The sequence below is a fragment of the Pleuronectes platessa genome, chromosome 22, assembly GCF_947347685.1.
Source record: "Pleuronectes platessa chromosome 22, fPlePla1.1, whole genome shotgun sequence".
Lineage (NCBI taxonomy): Eukaryota > Metazoa > Chordata > Actinopteri > Pleuronectiformes > Pleuronectidae > Pleuronectes > Pleuronectes platessa.
The window spans coordinates 3,068,184-3,075,683 of record NC_070647.1 but is presented as its reverse complement, the minus strand read 5'-3'; the positions used below and the strand labels follow the sequence as shown (position 1 = coordinate 3,075,683).

The following is a 7,500-nucleotide window of genomic DNA, read 5'->3' as shown; positions in this document are numbered from 1 at the left end:
CCACATAAAAGAAGTCTGTTCGAAACCTGTGAGTTCGGCAACCGCTGTTGCATGTTGACTAAGTTGGAATAATACATCCTGGCCTTTCATTTCTGTAACATCAATAAAATCAGTACACTACTGACTTCCGTTAACAACGTGAGCAACAATTAACCTCGAATGGCAGTATATTGATATCTCCAAAGAGTCTGACATATTTCCATCGCGATTTTTCAGTAACGCTCTTTTCAGAGATAACCATTGGGGTCTACATTGATCTATAGAACATATCCAAATTCTGGGTCAATTCAATATAACTTAGTATGATTGTCCAAATTCAGGGAATGATTGGAGACAATGCTGAAAGGGCTCGTCCGGGATTTGAACCCGGGACCTCTCGCACCCTAAGCGAGAATCATACCCCTAGACCAACGAGCCACATAAAAGAAGTCTGTTCGTAACCTGTGAGTTCGGCAAGCGCTGTTGCATGTTGACTAAGTTGGAACAATACATCCTGGCCTTTCATTTCTGTAACATCAATAAAATCAGTACACTACTGACTTCCGCTAACAACGTGAGCAACAATTAACCTCGAATGGCAGTATATTGATATCTCCAAAGAGTCTGACATATTTCCATCGCGATTTTTCAGTAACCCTCTTTTCAGAGATAACCATTGGGGTCTACATTGATCTATAGAAAATATCCAAATTCTAGGTCAATTCAATATAACTTAGTATGATTGTCCATCTTCAGGGAATGATTGGAGACAATGCTGAAAGGGCTCGTCCGGGATTTGAACCCGGGACCTCTCGCACCCTAAGCGAGAATCATACCCCTAGACCAACGAGCCATGTAAAAGAGTCCTTTCCGAAAGCATAGACTTCGGCAAGTGCTGTTGCATGTTGACCAAGTTGGAATGAAACATCCTGGCCTTTCATTTCTGTAACATCAATAAAATCAGTGCACTACTGACTTCCGCTAACAATGTGAGCAACAATTAACCTCCAATGGCTGTAAATTGATATCTCCATTGTATATCTCTAAAGAGTCTGACATATTTCAATTGCGATTTTTCAGTAACCCTCTTTTCAGAGATAACCATTGGGGTCTACATTGATCTATAGAACATATCCAAATTCTAGGTCAATTCAATATAATTTAGTAATTTTAGTTCATCTTAAGGGAAAGATTGCAGACAATGCTGAAAGGGCTCGTCCGGGATTTGAACCCGGGACCTCTCGCACCCAAAGCGAGAATCATACCCCTAGACCAACGAGCCACATAAAAGAAGTCTGTTCGAAACCTGTGAGTTCGGCAAGCGCTGTTGCATGTTGACTAAGTTGGAATAATACATCCTGGCTACTTCCGTTCACAACGTGAGCAACAATTAACCTCGAATGGCAGTATATTGATATCTCCAAAGAGTCTGACATATTTCCATCGCGATTTTTCAGTAACGCTCTTTTCAGAGATAACCATTGGGGTCTACATTGATCTATAGAACAAATCCAAATTCTAGGTCAATTCAATATAATTTAGTAATGATAGTCCATCTTCAGAGAAAGATTGGAGACATTGCTGAAAGGCCTCGTCCGGGATCTCTCGCACCCTAAGCGAGAATCATACACCTAGACCAACAAGCCATGTAAAAGAGACCTTTCCGAAAGCATCCATTTCGGCCAGCGCTGTTGGATGTTGACTACGTTGGAATAATACATCCTGGCCTTTCATTTCTGTAACATCAATAAAATCAGTACACTACTGACTTCCGCTAACAATGTGAGCAACAATTAACCTCCAATGGCTGTATATTAATATCTCCATTTTATATCTCTAAAGAGTCTGACATATTTCAATTGCGATTTTTCAGTAACCCTCTTTTCAGAGATAACCATTGGGGTCTACATTGATCTATAGAACATATCCAAATTCTAGGTCAATTCAATATAATTTAGTAATGATAGTCCATCTTAAGGGAAAGATTGCAGACAATGCTGAAAGGGCTCGTCCGGGATTTGAACCCGGGACCTCTCGCACCCAAAGCGAGAATCATAACCCTAGACCAACGAGCCACATAAAAGAAGTCTGTTCGAAACCTGTGAGTTCGGCAACCGCTGTTGCATGTTGACTAAGTTGGAATAATACATCCTGGCCTTTCATTTCTGTAACATCAATAAAATCAGTACACTACTGACTTCCGTTAACAACGTGAGCAACAATTAACCTCGAATGGCAGTATATTGATATCTCCAAAGAGTCTGACATATTTCCATCGCGATTTTTCAGTAACGCTCTTTTCAGAGATAACCATTGGGGTCTACATTGATCTATAGAACATATCCAAATTCTGGGTCAATTCAATATAACTTAGTATGATTGTCCAAATTCAGGGAATGATTGGAGACAATGCTGAAAGGGCTCGTCCGGGATTTGAACCCGGGACCTCTCGCACCCTAAGCGAGAATCATACCCCTAGACCAACGAGCCACATAAAAGAAGTCTGTTCGTAACCTGTGAGTTCGGCAAGCGCTGTTGCATGTTGACTAAGTTGGAACAATACATCCTGGCCTTTCATTTCTGTAACATCAATAAAATCAGTACACTACTGACTTCCGCTAACAACGTGAGCAACAATTAACCTCGAATGGCAGTATATTGATATCTCCAAAGAGTCTGACATATTTCCATCGCGATTTTTCAGTAACCCTCTTTTCAGAGATAACCATTGGGGTCTACATTGATCTATAGAAAATATCCAAATTCTAGGTCAATTCAATATAACTTAGTATGATTGTCCATCTTCAGGGAATGATTGGAGACAATGCTGAAAGGGCTCGTCCGGGATTTGAACCCGGGACCTCTCGCACCCTAAGCGAGAATCATACCCCTAGACCAACGAGCCATGTAAAAGAGTCCTTTCCGAAAGCATAGACTTCGGCAAGTGCTGTTGCATGTTGACCAAGTTGGAATGAAACATCCTGGCCTTTCATTTCTGTAACATCAATAAAATCAGTGCACTACTGACTTCCGCTAACAATGTGAGCAACAATTAACCTCCAATGGCTGTAAATTGATATCTCCATTGTATATCTCTAAAGAGTCTGACATATTTCAATTGCGATTTTTCAGTAACCCTCTTTTCAGAGATAACCATTGGGGTCTACATTGATCTATAGAACATATCCAAATTCTAGGTCAATTCAATATAATTTAGTAATTTTAGTTCATCTTAAGGGAAAGATTGCAGACAATGCTGAAAGGGCTCGTCCGGGATTTGAACCCGGGACCTCTCGCACCCAAAGCGAGAATCATACCCCTAGACCAACGAGCCACATAAAAGAAGTCTGTTCGAAACCTGTGAGTTCGGCAAGCGCTGTTGCATGTTGACTAAGTTGGAATAATACATCCTGGCTACTTCCGTTCACAACGTGAGCAACAATTAACCTCGAATGGCAGTATATTGATATCTCCAAAGAGTCTGACATATTTCCATCGCGATTTTTCAGTAACGCTCTTTTCAGAGATAACCATTGGGGTCTACATTGATCTATAGAACAAATCCAAATTCTAGGTCAATTCAATATAATTTAGTAATGATAGTCCATCTTCAGAGAAAGATTGGAGACATTGCTGAAAGGCCTCGTCCGGGATCTCTCGCACCCTAAGCGAGAATCATACACCTAGACCAACAAGCCATGTAAAAGAGACCTTTCCGAAAGCATCCATTTCGGCCAGCGCTGTTGGATGTTGACTACGTTGGAATAATACATCCTGGCCTTTCATTTCTGTAACATCAATAAAATCAGTACACTACTGACTTCCGCTAACAATGTGAGCAACAATTAACCTCCAATGGCTGTATATTAATATCTCCATTTTATATCTCTAAAGAGTCTGACATATTTCAATTGCGATTTTTCAGTAACCCTCTTTTCAGAGATAACCATTGGGGTCTACATTGATCTATAGAACATATCCAAATTCTAGGTCAATTCAATATAATTTAGTAATGATAGTCCATCTTAAGGGAAAGATTGCAGACAATGCTGAAAGGGCTCGTCCGGGATTTGAACCCGGGACCTCTCGCACCCAAAGCGAGAATCATAACCCTAGACCAACGAGCCACATAAAAGAAGTCTGTTCGAAACCTGTGAGTTCGGCAACCGCTGTTGCATGTTGACTAAGTTGGAATAATACATCCTGGCCTTTCATTTCTGTAACATCAATAAAATCAGTACACTACTGACTTCCGTTAACAACGTGAGCAACAATTAACCTCGAATGGCAGTATATTGATATCTCCAAAGAGTCTGACATATTTCCATCGCGATTTTTCAGTAACGCTCTTTTCAGAGATAACCATTGGGGTCTACATTGATCTATAGAACATATCCAAATTCTGGGTCAATTCAATATAACTTAGTATGATTGTCCAAATTCAGGGAATGATTGGAGACAATGCTGAAAGGGCTCGTCCGGGATTTGAACCCGGGACCTCTCGCACCCTAAGCGAGAATCATACCCCTAGACCAACGAGCCACATAAAAGAAGTCTGTTCGTAACCTGTGAGTTCGGCAAGCGCTGTTGCATGTTGACTAAGTTGGAACAATACATCCTGGCCTTTCATTTCTGTAACATCAATAAAATCAGTACACTACTGACTTCCGCTAACAACGTGAGCAACAATTAACCTCGAATGGCAGTATATTGATATCTCCAAAGAGTCTGACATATTTCCATCGCGATTTTTCAGTAACCCTCTTTTCAGAGATAACCATTGGGGTCTACATTGATCTATAGAAAATATCCAAATTCTAGGTCAATTCAATATAACTTAGTATGATTGTCCATCTTCAGGGAATGATTGGAGACAATGCTGAAAGGGCTCGTCCGGGATTTGAACCCGGGACCTCTCGCACCCTAAGCGAGAATCATACCCCTAGACCAACGAGCCATGTAAAAGAGTCCTTTCCGAAAGCATAGACTTCGGCAAGTGCTGTTGCATGTTGACCAAGTTGGAATGAAACATCCTGGCCTTTCATTTCTGTAACATCAATAAAATCAGTGCACTACTGACTTCCGCTAACAATGTGAGCAACAATTAACCTCCAATGGCTGTAAATTGATATCTCCATTGTATATCTCTAAAGAGTCTGACATATTTCAATTGCGATTTTTCAGTAACCCTCTTTTCAGAGATAACCATTGGGGTCTACATTGATCTATAGAACATATCCAAATTCTAGGTCAATTCAATATAATTTAGTAATTTTAGTTCATCTTAAGGGAAAGATTGCAGACAATGCTGAAAGGGCTCGTCCGGGATTTGAACCCGGGACCTCTCGCACCCAAAGCGAGAATCATACCCCTAGACCAACGAGCCACATAAAAGAAGTCTGTTCGAAACCTGTGAGTTCGGCAAGCGCTGTTGCATGTTGACTAAGTTGGAATAATACATCCTGGCTACTTCCGTTCACAACGTGAGCAACAATTAACCTCGAATGGCAGTATATTGATATCTCCAAAGAGTCTGACATATTTCCATCGCGATTTTTCAGTAACGCTCTTTTCAGAGATAACCATTGATCTATTGATCTATAGAACATATCCAAATTCTGGGTCATTTCAATATAACTTAGTATGATTGTCCATCTTCAGGGAATGATTGGAGACAATGCTGAAAGGGCTCGTACGGGATTTGAACCCGGGACCTCTCGCACCCTAAGCGAGAATCATACCCCTAGACCAACGAGCCACATAAAAGAAGTCTGTTCGTAACCTGTGAGTTCGGCAAGCGCTGTTGCATGTTGACTAAGTTGGAACAATACATCCTGGCCTTTCATTTCTGTAACATCAATAAAATCAGTACACTACTGACTTCCGCTAACAACGTGAGCAACAATTAACCTCGAATGGCAGTATATTGATATCTCCAAAGAGTCTGACATATTTCCATCGCGATTTTTCAGCAACGCTCTTTTCAGAGATAACCATTGGGGTCTACATTGATCTATAGAACATATCCAAATTCTAGGTCAATTCAATATAACTTAGTATGATTGTCCATCTTCAGGGAATGATTGGAGACAATGCTGAAAGGGCTCGTCCGGGATTTGAACCCGGGACCTCTCGCACCCTAAGCGAGAATCATACCCCTAGACTACATCCTGGCCTTTCATTTCTGTAACATCAACAGGTTTAGAGACAATGATTGGAGACAATGCTGAAAGGGCTCATCCGGGATTTGAACCCGGGACCTCTCGCACCCTAAGCGAGAATCATACCCCTAGACCAACGAGCCATGTAAAAGAGACCTTTCCGAAAGCATCCATTTCGGCCAGCGCTGTTGGATGTTGACTAAGTTGGAATAATACATCCTGGCCTTTCATTTCTGTAACATCAATAAAATGAGTACACTACTGACTTCCGCTAACAATGTGAGCAACAATTGACCTCCAATGGCTGTATATTGATATCTCCATTATATATTTCTAAAGAGTCTGACATATTTCAATTGCGATTTTTCAGTCACCCTCTTTTCAGAGATAACCATTGGGGTCTACATTGATCTATAGAACATATCCAAATTCTAGGTCAATTCAATATAATTTAGTAATGATAGTCCATCTTAAGGGAAAGATTGCAGACAATGCTGAAAGGGCTCGTCCGGGATTTGAACCCGGGACCTCTCGCACCCAAAGCGAGAATCATACCCCTAGATCAACGAGCCACATAAAAGAAGTCTGTTCGAAACCTGTGAGTTCGGCAAGCGCTGTTGCATGTTGACTAAGTTGGAATAATACATCCTGGCTACTTCCGTTAACAACGTGAGCAACAATTAACCTCGAATGGCAGTATATTGATATCTCCAAAGATTCTGACATATTTCCATCGCGATTTTTCAGTAACGCTCTTTTCAGAGATAACCATTGGGGTCTACATTGATCTATAGAACATATCCAAATTCTAGGTCAATTCAATATAATTTAGTAATGATAGTCCATCTTAAGGGAAGGATTACAGACAATGCTGAAAGGGCTCGTCCGGGATTTGAACCCGAGAATCATACCCCTAGACCAACGAGCCACATAAAAGAAACCTTTCGGAAAGCATCGACTTCGGCAAGCGCTGTTGCATGTTGACCAAATTGGAATGAAACATCCTGGCAATTCATTTCTCTAAAATCACTAAAATAAGTATACTATACCTATTGTCTCCTGCTGACAATTTTAGAAACTCTTAACCTCTCAAGGCAGTATGAAAGTTCATCTTCAGGGAAAGATTGGAGACATTGCTGAAAGGGTTCGTCCGGGATCTCTCGCATCCTAAGTGAGAATCATACGCCTAGACCAACGAGCCACATAAAAGAACCCTTTCGGAAAGCATAGACTTCGGCAAGTGCTGTTGCATGTTGACCAAGTTGGAATGAAACATCCTGGCCTTTCATTTCTGTAACATCAATAAAATCAGTGCACTACTGACTTCCGCTAACAATGTGAGCAACAATTAACCTCCAAT

At 41.0% G+C, this 7,500-nt stretch overlaps 14 non-coding genes across 14 annotated transcripts in view; all 14 read right to left on the bottom strand.

Annotated features, from left to right (window-relative positions):
- trnap-ugg (transfer RNA proline (anticodon UGG)) overlaps positions 1 to 2 on the bottom strand; it is a 72-nt gene extending 70 nt beyond the window's left edge. The window contains exon 1 of the tRNA in view: positions 1 to 2. This exon is cut by the window's left edge and continues 70 nt beyond it. This is a non-coding gene — a tRNA (tRNA-Pro).
- Positions 3 to 345: 343 nt separating this feature from the next.
- trnap-agg (transfer RNA proline (anticodon AGG)) lies at positions 346 to 417 on the bottom strand. The gene has a single exon. It is a non-coding gene; the product is annotated as a tRNA-Pro (tRNA).
- A 343-nt stretch (positions 418 to 760) lies between these two features.
- On the bottom strand, positions 761 to 832 carry trnap-agg (transfer RNA proline (anticodon AGG)). The gene has a single exon. It is a non-coding gene; the product is annotated as a tRNA-Pro (tRNA).
- Positions 833 to 1,189: 357 nt separating this feature from the next.
- Positions 1,190 to 1,261, bottom strand: trnap-ugg (transfer RNA proline (anticodon UGG)). Its single transcript has one exon. It is a non-coding gene; the product is annotated as a tRNA-Pro (tRNA).
- Positions 1,262 to 1,982: 721 nt separating this feature from the next.
- Positions 1,983 to 2,054, bottom strand: trnap-ugg (transfer RNA proline (anticodon UGG)). Its single transcript has one exon. It is a non-coding gene; the product is annotated as a tRNA-Pro (tRNA).
- Positions 2,055 to 2,397: 343 nt separating this feature from the next.
- trnap-agg (transfer RNA proline (anticodon AGG)) lies at positions 2,398 to 2,469 on the bottom strand. Its single transcript has one exon. It is a non-coding gene; the product is annotated as a tRNA-Pro (tRNA).
- A 343-nt stretch (positions 2,470 to 2,812) lies between these two features.
- Positions 2,813 to 2,884, bottom strand: trnap-agg (transfer RNA proline (anticodon AGG)). Its single transcript has one exon. It is a non-coding gene; the product is annotated as a tRNA-Pro (tRNA).
- A 357-nt stretch (positions 2,885 to 3,241) lies between these two features.
- trnap-ugg (transfer RNA proline (anticodon UGG)) lies at positions 3,242 to 3,313 on the bottom strand. The gene has a single exon. It is a non-coding gene; the product is annotated as a tRNA-Pro (tRNA).
- A 721-nt stretch (positions 3,314 to 4,034) lies between these two features.
- trnap-ugg (transfer RNA proline (anticodon UGG)) lies at positions 4,035 to 4,106 on the bottom strand. The gene has a single exon. It is a non-coding gene; the product is annotated as a tRNA-Pro (tRNA).
- Positions 4,107 to 4,449: 343 nt separating this feature from the next.
- trnap-agg (transfer RNA proline (anticodon AGG)) lies at positions 4,450 to 4,521 on the bottom strand. The gene has a single exon. It is a non-coding gene; the product is annotated as a tRNA-Pro (tRNA).
- Positions 4,522 to 4,864: 343 nt separating this feature from the next.
- Positions 4,865 to 4,936, bottom strand: trnap-agg (transfer RNA proline (anticodon AGG)). Its single transcript has one exon. It is a non-coding gene; the product is annotated as a tRNA-Pro (tRNA).
- A 357-nt stretch (positions 4,937 to 5,293) lies between these two features.
- Positions 5,294 to 5,365, bottom strand: trnap-ugg (transfer RNA proline (anticodon UGG)). The gene has a single exon. It is a non-coding gene; the product is annotated as a tRNA-Pro (tRNA).
- Positions 5,366 to 6,211: 846 nt separating this feature from the next.
- On the bottom strand, positions 6,212 to 6,283 carry trnap-agg (transfer RNA proline (anticodon AGG)). The gene has a single exon. It is a non-coding gene; the product is annotated as a tRNA-Pro (tRNA).
- Positions 6,284 to 6,640: 357 nt separating this feature from the next.
- On the bottom strand, positions 6,641 to 6,712 carry trnap-ugg (transfer RNA proline (anticodon UGG)). The gene has a single exon. It is a non-coding gene; the product is annotated as a tRNA-Pro (tRNA).
- Between the last annotated feature and the right edge of the window lie 788 nt (positions 6,713 to 7,500).